Genomic DNA, 12,438 nt, shown 5'->3' on the forward strand with positions numbered 1-12,438 from the left:
CTAGAACAAGTATCAATGCAATATGTGATTTAAAAAGGGAAACTCGAGAACCAACAGTCCCGAGTATGCTATCCCGCTACGATGACTGCTTTTACCTTGCAATGCAGTAGCTTCAACTCTGGATAAGCTACAAAAGAGATTGTATAAACAACTACACAATCTAACAACAACAAGGCAACGGTTCAAGGAAAACTCTTTATACCGTTCTTCGTCCAACTCTCGACGAACAATGCTGCTAACACAGGGCTCGACAAACTCCAACGAATCTGTAAGAATTCAAGAGTTGATCAACAACCACGATCACTCACACACCAAGACTTCAATCAATACAAAAACGATTCGAAAACCCAAAACTCAAACCGACAGCATAACGGCTATAAACTGAACAAACCGGAAATGCAGACAGCAGTTCAATACCAATATCAACTCATATCAATGCCCAAAACAACAATAACAAAGCAAACCCATCAATCTAAAAATCCACATTTTCGAAAATGGCTTCCAAAAATCATAACAAATCCGAACGTCGCTCTAATTCAAAATCGACAGATAATAAACGATCAGAACTCTGTCTAGAACAACATACTCGAATCTCGAACGATTCTAACAACATCCAAAAACTAGAATGTATCCGATCGTAGAAGAACTTACAATATAACAGAGCTCTCACTGCAGTGATCGATAATCTGCCTTCAGAAATAAATTCCAACGGCCGGATCGAGCTCGGACTGAAATCAGAAAGCTTGAAAGCTCAATGAATCGACTTCAATGGAGGGAGGCGATGCAATGGAGGTGATGGAGAAGAGAATGGGTCCAAAAGCCTTATAAATATCTATAAAAACCGATAATTGCATTTTAGTCCCTGAAAAATCCAATTTTTGCAAAAAGGACCCTGATCAAAATCAAACCGGCTCGAGAACTCTGCAATCTCCGATTAACTCAAATAAATTCATTTAAGATAAAAACGGGGCGTCACAGTTATATAGTAAGTTTTTCTTCGATTAGTTAGACTTATATTTTTGGATGCTGTTAGAATCGATTGAGTTTTGAGTATGGTGTTCTTGAACGAGTAGTTATCGTTTATTCTCAGTCGGTTTTGAATTAGAGCGTTGTTCGGAATTGTTATGATTTTTGGAAGCATTTTCGAAAAAGTGAGTTTTGAGATGTGTTGGATTTGATTTGTTATTGTTGTGTTAACATTGATTTGAGTTGTTTGCAATGTTGTACTGCTGCCTGCGTTTTCGGTTTGATCATTTTATAGTCATTATGCCGTCGGTTTGAGTTTTGAGATTTTGCACCGTTTGAATCATAGAACTTTGGCAAATGTGTTTGTTCGTCGTTGTTGATCATTTTTTGCCTATGTACAGGTTCGTTTGAAGTTGTCGAGCCCAGAGTTAGCAGCAGTCGATTGTCGAAGAGTTGGACGAAGAACGGTAAAGAGATTACCTTGAGCCATTGTTGTTGTTGTTAGGTTGTATAGTTTTTGATATAACATTTTATTGTAGAGTTGGAGCTATTCGTATCGAAAGGTACAAGCAGTCATCGTTTAGTGGGATAGCATACTCGAGACAGTTGGTTCTTGAGTTTTTACTTAAAATCACATACTTGCATCAATACTTGTTCTAGAATGTTAAGCATGTATTTTGTTGTTTGAGTTTTATTATATGGCTTAAATGTTTTATGTTTTCTTATGCATTCATCTTGAGCCAAACCTTTGATTTCATCGGGCATAACAGCCTTTTTTTGTTTAGACGTTTTGGGGGCTATACTGCGAGTGGCTTGGGTTGTAGAAGTTCACCTAGCGTCAGCATACTCCTTATAGTCTCACCAAAGTCTAGGGGTATGAGATACGTGGCACCACCTCGATTGGGAGAGTCGGTGAGTCGTTACGTGATCTCATCCTTGGGATCCCAAAAGCATAGCAGCAATCCCTTGTTTATCAGAGTTGATATCCCGATTTTAAAGACATGTATTTCATTCGTTTTGACATTGAATATGTTGTTGTCTTGAAAGAATGTCGTTGTATTTTACTTGTTATTACATGTTATGTTGTTTTTATTGGGAATATCATTCTCACCGGAGTTATCCGGCTGTTTCTTTGTTTTGTATGTGTACTTGGCAACAGGTGGGGCAGGATCAAGTCAGCGAAAACTTGGCTATCATCAAGAGTGAGAGATAGAAGTGGGATTCGGTTTAGAAGTCGAATCAGCATGTCAATCTAGTTTATATTTTGGAGCATGTTTAGAACTGGAACTTGGTTGATGTTTGTAGTTTCTAATATTCGAATATTGTGGATTGAATGTTGTCGTTGCATATATTATGAATCTTGTTATGTTTGGAATGGATTTTGGTTTTAGTTGGTGAGTAATTTCTGGTTTTTTGTTTTGATGCCGGGGGCGCCCGGTCTGCAGTTTTTAGTAGACCGAGCGCACCCCCTTTTGAGCAAAACAGCAGGGCTGCTATTTTGGCCGCGCCCGAGCGGTAGTTTTCTACCGCCCGAGCGCGGGAACCTTTAAAAAAAACTTTCTTTGCTTTTAATCTTGGATCTTGTATGCTCTATTGTTGTTTAATCCGAGATTAGATATTTAGAACCGAGGTCTCACAAAAACTCCAACTTCGTCAAATGCAGCCCTGTCTGCTGGATTCTGCGCGTTGCCACTTGCGACAACATATTGGATCTTCATTGCTACCAATACATCTCTCGTAGATGTTTAACGTAGTCGCATCAAGCTTTCTTGATATTTTTGTATCTTAGCATCAGTACAGATAGCGCCGCCCTCGGACAAAATTAATAGCTACCAAGAAAATCACATGCCACTTCGGCTAATATTTGAGACAAAAAGACCCAAGACAATAGTGAAAATGGAGTCAGCCAGCATAACGGTCTTTCTCAACCATCACGTAAACTTTCATGCTCGAAATGCTCATTAAAAGAGTAAAAAGACCCCACAACGTCTTGGCGCCCTTTAAGTTCTCAACAGCAAATATGCTCAGCACGCCCAATCCAATGTTTAGGGACATCGTAAAGACAAAGATGACCATTTTATAGAAAATAAAATTTGACTCCTCAAACGTTTTGTCACAAAATCTACAAACTTTGAGTATGACAAAGAGTGCAAGGAATACAACAAAAAACATCAAAAACGGACAAACATCATTGTCTTTACAGAAACGATAGAGATGGAAATGGGGCGGGGCGAGGATGGGTTTTCCATCCCCATATTCGTTCCCAAAATTAAAACCTACCTCATCTCCATCCTCATCCCCGGTTCTATGGGTTCGGGGAATCCCCGAACCCACGGGGATTGAACCTCCATCCCATCCACATCCCCAACCCCACTATGGAGATGTAAATGGGGCGGGGATGGAGGTGAATCCCCGAACTCATGGGCATTAAATCCTCGAATCCGACTCCGTCCCCACCGTTCTTGAAATATTAAATTTATTTTTAAAAATATAAATAAAAAAATAAATTATAATAAAACATTAATATTACATTAAAACTAAAAACTCAATGCATGTAGCGAAAGTACAACTGTTGCAGATATTAAAATCCAATAACATACATAATAGCACAAACACTAATATTACCAAAGAAAATGAGATTTGGGTATTAGGTTTTCAGTATACACGTGAAATGCAAGTCTATATTTTAAATGTAATTAAAATTATTATTATTAATATTAATTTATTATTATTATCGGGTCTATCGGGGCGGGTTTGGGGATGGGGGTAACATCCCCGTACCCGCCCCAATCCGTTGCGGAGATTTAAAAAATTCCCGAACCCGATAACACCCCTCTAAACCAGACCCGTTTCGGGTTTTTCCCGCAGTACCCAACTCGCGGGAAAAATTGACATCCCTAAGAAACGAAAAGACTTGACATAATGAAGAAGACCTACTGATACGAGACTGATCACTAGAGATACGAAAGAAAATGTCCTTTCAAAGTTGAAAACAACATCCTATTACTTTTATCGATGTCAAAAACTCGAATAATAACAAAACTACAACATAGTAAAAAAATAAAATAAACTTACTTGTCGTTATCCCACACAGTGATCATCACCCAACTGTCTATAATCATATCAAAGCGCCTTGGGGCACTCTTGCGCTGCATTTTTCTCTGATCTTGTGCCCTAAAATGTGGCTCGGCACAACACAAAGAATTAAATTTACCACCACAAAAACGTTATTTGTATTTAGGCTATGCATCAATATGAAAACTAGCAGTAGATGATGTCAGATTCTTGGGGAGTTTCTAGCATGTTTCAAGGACTATTCAAACTGCAAGTATAGATTAGCATTCAGAGAATGGTGACCAGTCAAAACATGCTACTTGTATTGTTGAGAATATGCTATGAACTTGTTCTATGGATTTTGGCCAGCTTGACATAAATCAGATTGCATTGATTAAGTTTGTATACAACAATAGAAATAACTGTTGAAAAATATATTATTATTATTATTATTATTATTATTATTATTATTATTATTATTATTATTATTATTATTATTATTATGTTGAATATTGAATATTGAATGTTGAATATTGAATATAGAGTTGTAAAATGTGGAAAATTAGTGTGTGATAATGTAGATGATGATGTATTTATATTTGGACTAATCTCAAATGTGGATCTATAAATAGGTCTTCATTTGTGATGAAAAATACAATTGAGTTGAGAGAAAAATATTATAAAGTGTAGAGTTTGATATATTTTGAGTTTTGGAGTATTTACTTTTTACCGTAAATTTTTACTTTTTCACAACACGTTATCAGCACGATCGCTCGAAGGTTTTCTTTAATTTCCGAAGCTCCAAAATACAAGAAGAATTCAAAAATATTAAACAAGTAAGAATTTTTATTTTACTGTTTATATATTTTTATTGTGTATATATTAATATATAATATCATGTTATGAAAAAAAAAATAAGTTTTTTTCAAAACTTGTTATAAATCCTGGAAGGATGTTAAGACGGCATCTCATACTCCCGGTAAGGGATACGACAATTATAAAAGCCTCTAAGGTTCTTAAACAATATAATCATATTTGTATAATTTCATGTTATTATATAAAAGGTTGTCTATGACACCGATCTTATAATAATGTGATATGATATACTATACCTGTCTTTATACTAACTATATTGGTATAATTTCACAATATTATATAAAAGATTGTCTACGACACTGACCTTATAATAATGTGATATGATATACATAATTATTTAATTATGATTATCATTATATGCATTGCATCATTATCACGAATTTTTATTCAACATATACTCGATTTTTTCTTTACCCTCAACGGTCACAAACGGCTAGTTTTTGGCCTATAAATATGTTCACTCAAACTTACTTTCAATCACACCAAAATTCACTATTTCTCTCAAAATATTTTTACTCGATTTTTCGAAGATGGAGATGATGGCATTTATAAGGCTATTTTTCATAACAATTATGATAATCATGCTCACGAGTCTTGTACTCACCAGCAATTTTCCACCACATACTTTTTATCTATTTGTATACGCACTTGTAATTTTCATTTTTTCATTATTTTGTATTGTCATATTAATGGAAATTAACTAATAAAATGCATTGTTATTTTTCTAGTACCACCATGTCAAACTTGGCAAAGCTTGAATTCGTTGCACTCGATATCACTGGAAAAAATTATATGCCATGGACTCTTGATGTTGAGATGCATCTTGAGTCATTGGGTCTAAGTGATACCATCAAAGAAATTAATATATCAACCTCACAAGATAAAGCAAAGGCAGTGATTTTCTTACGCGACATCTTGATGAAGGATTGAAATGTGAGTATCTCACAGAAAAAGACCCAATGATTTTATGGAAATGGTTGAAAGAAAGATTTGAGCATATAAGGAAAGTGATACTCCCGACCGCCCGTGATGAATGGAATACGTTGAGATTCCAAGACTTTAAAAAAGTCAGTGATTATAATTCTGCGTTGTATCGAATAGTCTCGCAATTAAAATTCTGTGGACTTGAAGTCATAGAGATGGAAATGCTTGAGAAAACATTTTCCACTTTTCACGCATCAAATATAACTCTACAGCAACAGTATAGAGTGCGTGGTTTTACGAGATATTCTGAACTCATTGCATGTCTTCTTGTGGCGGAAAAGAACAACGAATTGTTAATAAGAAATCATCAATCCCGACCCACTGGATCAACGGCATTTTCTGAAGCAAATGTCGTAATGAAAAATGAAAATCAAAATCAAAGGCATAGACCAGATTTTGGTCGTGGACGAGGTCGAGGAAGTGGGCGTGGACGTGGGCGTGGGCGTGGACGTGGACGTGGACATAAAAATGATCGCGGTCATGGTCGCGGCCGTGGATATGAAAATAATCGAGATAGTTACTTCAATAACTCATCTCAAAATAACGTCACGAACCACCCACCAAAAAAGCAGCATGAAAATACGAGTGAAAATGAAAATCACTCAAAAAGAACTGAGAGTGTTTGTTATAGACGTGGCACTCCAGGACATTGGTCACATATTTGTCGAACCCCTGAGCACCTATGTAAGCTCTATAAAGAATCGACAAAGGGGAAAGGAAAAGAGACCAATTTTTTTTAAAATAGTGACCATTTAATTGGTTCAACTAGTTTCAATGCTGCAGATTTTTTGAATGATTTCGAAGACATTGATTAAAGATTGGTGGAACTAGATTGTAACAAATTTGTATTTTTCATGCATTCTTGTATTATAAAGCATGTTATATTTTGCATTTGTATTGAACTTAATTTTTTTTTATTGCATTTTTGTGAAGTTTGATATGGAAAATGCTATGAGCAAACATGGAAATAATATCATGGAAATTTGCATATCGAATAGTGGTGCAACGCACACTATTCTGCGAGATGAAAGATATTTCTTGAAAATAAAACCAACAAAAACAATGGTGAATACAATATCAGGCCCTGTAGACTTGATTGAAGGTTGTGGTAAAGCACAATTTTTGTTACCAAATGGTACAAAATTTCTGATAAATGATGTTTTATATTCACCACAATCGAAAAAAAATTTGTTGAGTTTTAATGACATATATTCTCATGGATATGATACTGAGACAATAATTGATGGAAATCAGAAATATATGTGTCTTACCACATATAAATCAGGAAAGAAATATGTGGTTGAAAAATTATCAATGCTCCCTACTGGATTGCATTATACACATATAAGGCCAATCGAATCAAATATGGTGGTTAATAGTTCTTCAATATTAATCAATTGACATGATCGATTGGGACATCCTGGTTCAATAATGATGCGAAGAATTATTGAAAATATGCATGGTTATCCATTGAAAGACCAGAAGATCTTTCAGAATAATAAGTTTCAATGTAAATCATGTTCTCTTGGAAAACTTATTATAAGACCATTGCCAGCTAAAATCCAAACAGAATCACCCATATTTTTTGAACGTATTCAGGGTGATATTTGTGGGTCAATTCATCCACCATGTGGACCATTTTGATATTTTATGGTATTGATCGATGCCTCCAGCAGATGGTCACATGTATGCTTATTGTCAACTCGGAATGTGGCATTTGCAAAACTAATGGCTCAAATAATAAAATTGCGGAATCAATTTCCTGATTATACAATCAAAAAAATAAGACTTGATAATGCTGGAGAATTTACTTCCCAAACTTTCAATGACTATTGTATGTCAATGGGAATTACTGTTGAACATCATGTTTCTCATGTTCATACACAGAATGGATTAGCTGAATCATTGATTAAACGTCTACAACTGATTGCTAGACCAATGATTATGAGAACAAAACTCCCTATTTCTATATGGGGACATGCAATTTTACATGCTGCGACAATAATTCGCATTAGACCAAATGCATATCATAAATTCTCCCCATTGCATCTTGCATTTGGTAAAGAACCAAATATTTCTCATCTGAGAATTTTTGGATGAATGGTGTATGTGCCTATTGCACCACCTCAACGATCAAAAATGGGTCCTCAAAGAAAAATCGGTATTTTTATCGGTTATGATAGCCCATCAATCATTCGATATCTTGAGCCTCAGACAGGCGATGTGTTTACAGCATGTTTTGCTGATTGTCATTTTAATGAAGAAATCTTCCCAATGTTAGGGGAAGAAAAGAAACACATCGAAAAATAAATCACATGATATGTACCATCATTGTTACATTTGGATCCAAGGACCAAACAATGTGAGAAAGATGTACAGCAAATTGTGCACTTGCAAAGAATTGCAAATCAAATGCCAGATGCATTTGCAGACACAAAAGGGGTAACAAAATCATATTTACATGCTGTAAATGCCCCTGCTCGAATTGAAATTCCAAAGAAACAAATTGAAGACACTCATGATGTCATAAAACGCTTGAAGCGTGGAAGGCCAGTCGGTTCCAAGGATAAAAATCCTCGGAAAAAAAAAGGCATAGAGAAACACGATGATCATAAAATAGAAAATGGTGTTCCAGATGAAACACCTGATGATGAAAATGTTATGTCAGAACCACAAACTGACGAGAATCGTGAAATCTCTATCAATTATATTAATACTGGAAAAATATGGAACCGAAAAGATATAGAAGATATTGATGAGATATTTTCTTATAATGTGGCATGTGACATCATAAATGAAAACGAGGATCATGAACCAAAGACCTTTGGTGAATGTAAAACTCGTTATGATTGGGCAAAATGGAAAGATGCCATCTAGATTGAATTGGATTCGCTGAATAAACGTAATATTTTTGGACCTATAGTCCTCACACCTGAAGGTGTAAAACCTGTTGGATACAAATGGGTTTTTATTCGAAAGGGAAATGAAAAAAATGAAATAGTTAGTTATAAAGCTAGACTTGTTGCACAAGGTTTTTCTCAAAGGCTTGGAATTGATTATGAAGAAACTGTTGGAAAACGTGTTCAAATCAATCAAGAATTGATACCCGGTGCAGCGGAAGTTTAAAAATTTTATTTTATTATATGGAACGATTCCATATCAAGGGTATCAAAACTTTTACGATTAAATATGTGTAAGTAAAACAAATAATCACAATTAAATATTTTACCTTAAAATCTCGAAGCGAGATTATGGACACTAACAGAACTTAATCTGCTCTTTTTGTAAATCCCGGGAACCGATGGCGTCACGATCAATCACCGAAATTAGGTCCACGAACGAAAAACAGAAACCCTCTGATTGACTGCACTAGAAATCAATCAGAAGTTTTACGTAGAAATAAACAGATTTGATCTATTAATTCGGATTGCAATTTTTCACAAAAATCACAGTCCAAATTTTCTCAAAAGGGACAGAGGAATTTTCGAAAATCCTCTTGAATAATTTGATGCAGTATTTTCGAAAATTCAAGAATGAACTGTATGGAATTTTTGAACACTGCTGCCTATTTATTGATAATTTCTAGACTAGATTAAGTTATAATTGTATTATGACTCTAACTCCTTAAAGCCCACAATCCATAACTTAAGCCCAACAAGGCAAGCCTGTTGTTCTAGAAATTAATATAAAATTCATCGTGACTCCGATTGATAAACTGATTTCACCAATGTGCACAGAAACCATTTCTGCATCTTTTAGAGTCAAGATAATTTTTCTGAATCCGAATTCAGTGATTTCCAAAAATGTCCATCCCTATGTCATTTTAAGAAATCTCACTCCCTTTAGTTAAGAAGTCCAACTTCTCTTTCATTAAATTTAACTCTTTAAATTTAACTATCTCTACGGGGTTTTATTAATCCATTACTTGTGTAACCCTCAATGGTTCAGGGATACAGCTAGCCGTGGGCTCACAACTTCTTGTGACTCGGAAAAAAAATTTCCGACTTACCCATCGAATCATGGTAAGAGCGTCTAGCAACATCGCCCCATGATTCCCTAGGTATCACTGATAGTGCCTGCAAGAACCAGTAGATTTTGGTTAGCGTACAGTACAGTCCCTTCATCCAAATATCCCGATCGAATCAACAACCATTGGTACATCGAGAGTTGTTCGAGATTCGATAACTATGCAATGCATCTTGAAGATCAAATAGTGACATCGCATGTGCTACTAGGAAACCAAGTAACCTAAATCACATCGAGTACTCTGGCCAGAGATTTGTCACACTAATATCTCCTCAGATCGCATAGGATATCCACACTCGCAAGTATGTGGTGAATCCTTGACAACAAAGCATCGACTCCTATATGTGTCGTAACTGTACCCAATCCCGACACCTGATGACCCCAATAGAGTCGGTAAACGAGTTAAAGTACAGTACTAGCATATAAAGTCTCAATGATGTTTCAAGTAATAAGGACTAATGGTGTACAACCAAAACCGCGGACTTTATCCACTCGATAAGTGATAACCACTTGAAAAGTCCGAATAGGGTAGTTCGATCATTCATCATATGAATATTCATTTGCATGCTTTGAACATCTCCATGTTCATTACCAATGAAACGTGGTACTTGGCATCACAAATGCTAGTCTCAATCAAGAGCGATCCTTATCCTTATTTGCGGACGGCTCAATTGACTAGGAACTGTTTAGAATATACAGTGACTATAAGATGTGTTTCATAATAGTGATCTCTCTTTATTCACTATCTCATCTTACTTACACTATAGTATATTCAAGGTCTTTATCAAAACAGCAATAGTATATCACAATATAACAATATGAAGAAAGATAAAGAAAATGCCATTAATGAATATAAATTATATTAAACAAAGATTTTTTATACATAGAGTCATAAAAGCCCTTTAGCCACAAGTTGGCTAACCGGGCACCCACTCTTTCAATCTCCCACTTGCCCTAAAGCCAACTAGTCATACTACGTAATCCCATTGCTTCACGATGTTTGTCAAACAATGGTTCTGGCAAGGGCTTAGTAAGTGGATCAACGATATTGTCTGTAGAGGCCACTCTTTCGACAGTGATGTCTCCTCTTTCCATGATCTCCCGGATGATGTGGTATTTCCTTAGTACGTGTTTGGACTTCTGATGAGACCTTGGTTCCTTTTCCTGAGCAACGGCACCCGTATTGTCACAGTACACTGGGACTGGACCAACAGCTTCAGGAATTAGACCCAACTCTTGGATGAATTTCCTTATCCAAACCGCCTCTTTAGCCGCAGCTGATGCTGCAATGTATTCTGCCTCAGTGGTGAAATCCGCTGTGGTGTCCTACTTGGAACTTTTCCAAGAGACAGCACCGCTATTGAGCACGAATACAAATCCAGGGGTTGACTTTGAGTCATCCACGTCACATTGAAAGCAAGAGTCAGTATAGCCTTCCAACTTCAATTCTCTCCCTCCATAAACCATGAATAAATTCTTAGTCCTTCGCAAGTACTTAAGAATATCCTTCACGGCTTTCCAATGCATTTGACTGGGATTGGCTTGATATCTGCTCGTGACGCTCATAGCATAGGCCACATCCGGTCTGTTAGATATCATCCCATACATAATACTACATATGGCTGACGCATATGGTATGTGTGTCATTTTCTCTATCTCTTCGTCAGTCTTGGGACACATAAACTTGGATAGAGAAACTCCATGACACATAGGTAGATGTCCTCTCTTGGACTCATCCATAGAAAACCTTTTCAATATGGTGTCGATGTAGGTTGCTTGAGTGAGTCCTATCATTCTCTTAGATCTATCTCTATAGATCTGTATCCCTAGAATATAGGATGCCTCACCCAAATCCTTCATCGAGAATCTACCTGATAACCATATCTTTGTTGACTGCAACATCCCTACGTCATTCTCAATGAGTAGGATGTCATCAACATAAAGCACTAAGAACATCACCGCATCCTTAACTACTTTCTTGTACACGCACGGTTCCTAAGGGTTTTTGATGAAACCAAAGTCCTTTATTGTTTCATCAAATTTCTGGTTCCAACTTCTTGATGCTTGTTTGAGACCATAAATTGATCTCTGAAGCTTGCATACCTTATGCTCGCTTCCCATGGATGTGAATCTCTCGGGCTGCATCATATAGATTTCTTCCTTAATGTTTCCATTAAGAAATGCAGTCTTCACATCCATTTGTCATATCTCATAGTCATACCATGCTGCTATGGCAATAAGGATTCTTATGGACTTGAACATTGCGACTGGTGAAAAGGTTTCATCATAGTCAACTCCTTGTCTTTGAGTATAACCTTTTGCTACCAATTATGTCTTGTAGGTTAGTACCTTGCCATCAGGCCCAAGTTTTCTCTTGTAGATCCATTTACATCCTATTGGAACAATTCCATCAAGAGGATCTGCTAAAGACAAAACTTGGTTTGTATGCATCGAGTCTATTTCCGACTGCATAGCGTCAAGCCATAAATTCGAATCCGCATCAGAAATTGCTTCCTTGAAGTTTCTTGGATC

The sequence above is a fragment of the Henckelia pumila genome, chromosome 4 (genome assembly GCF_033568475.1).
Source record: "Henckelia pumila isolate YLH828 chromosome 4, ASM3356847v2, whole genome shotgun sequence".
Lineage (NCBI taxonomy): Eukaryota > Viridiplantae > Streptophyta > Magnoliopsida > Lamiales > Gesneriaceae > Henckelia > Henckelia pumila.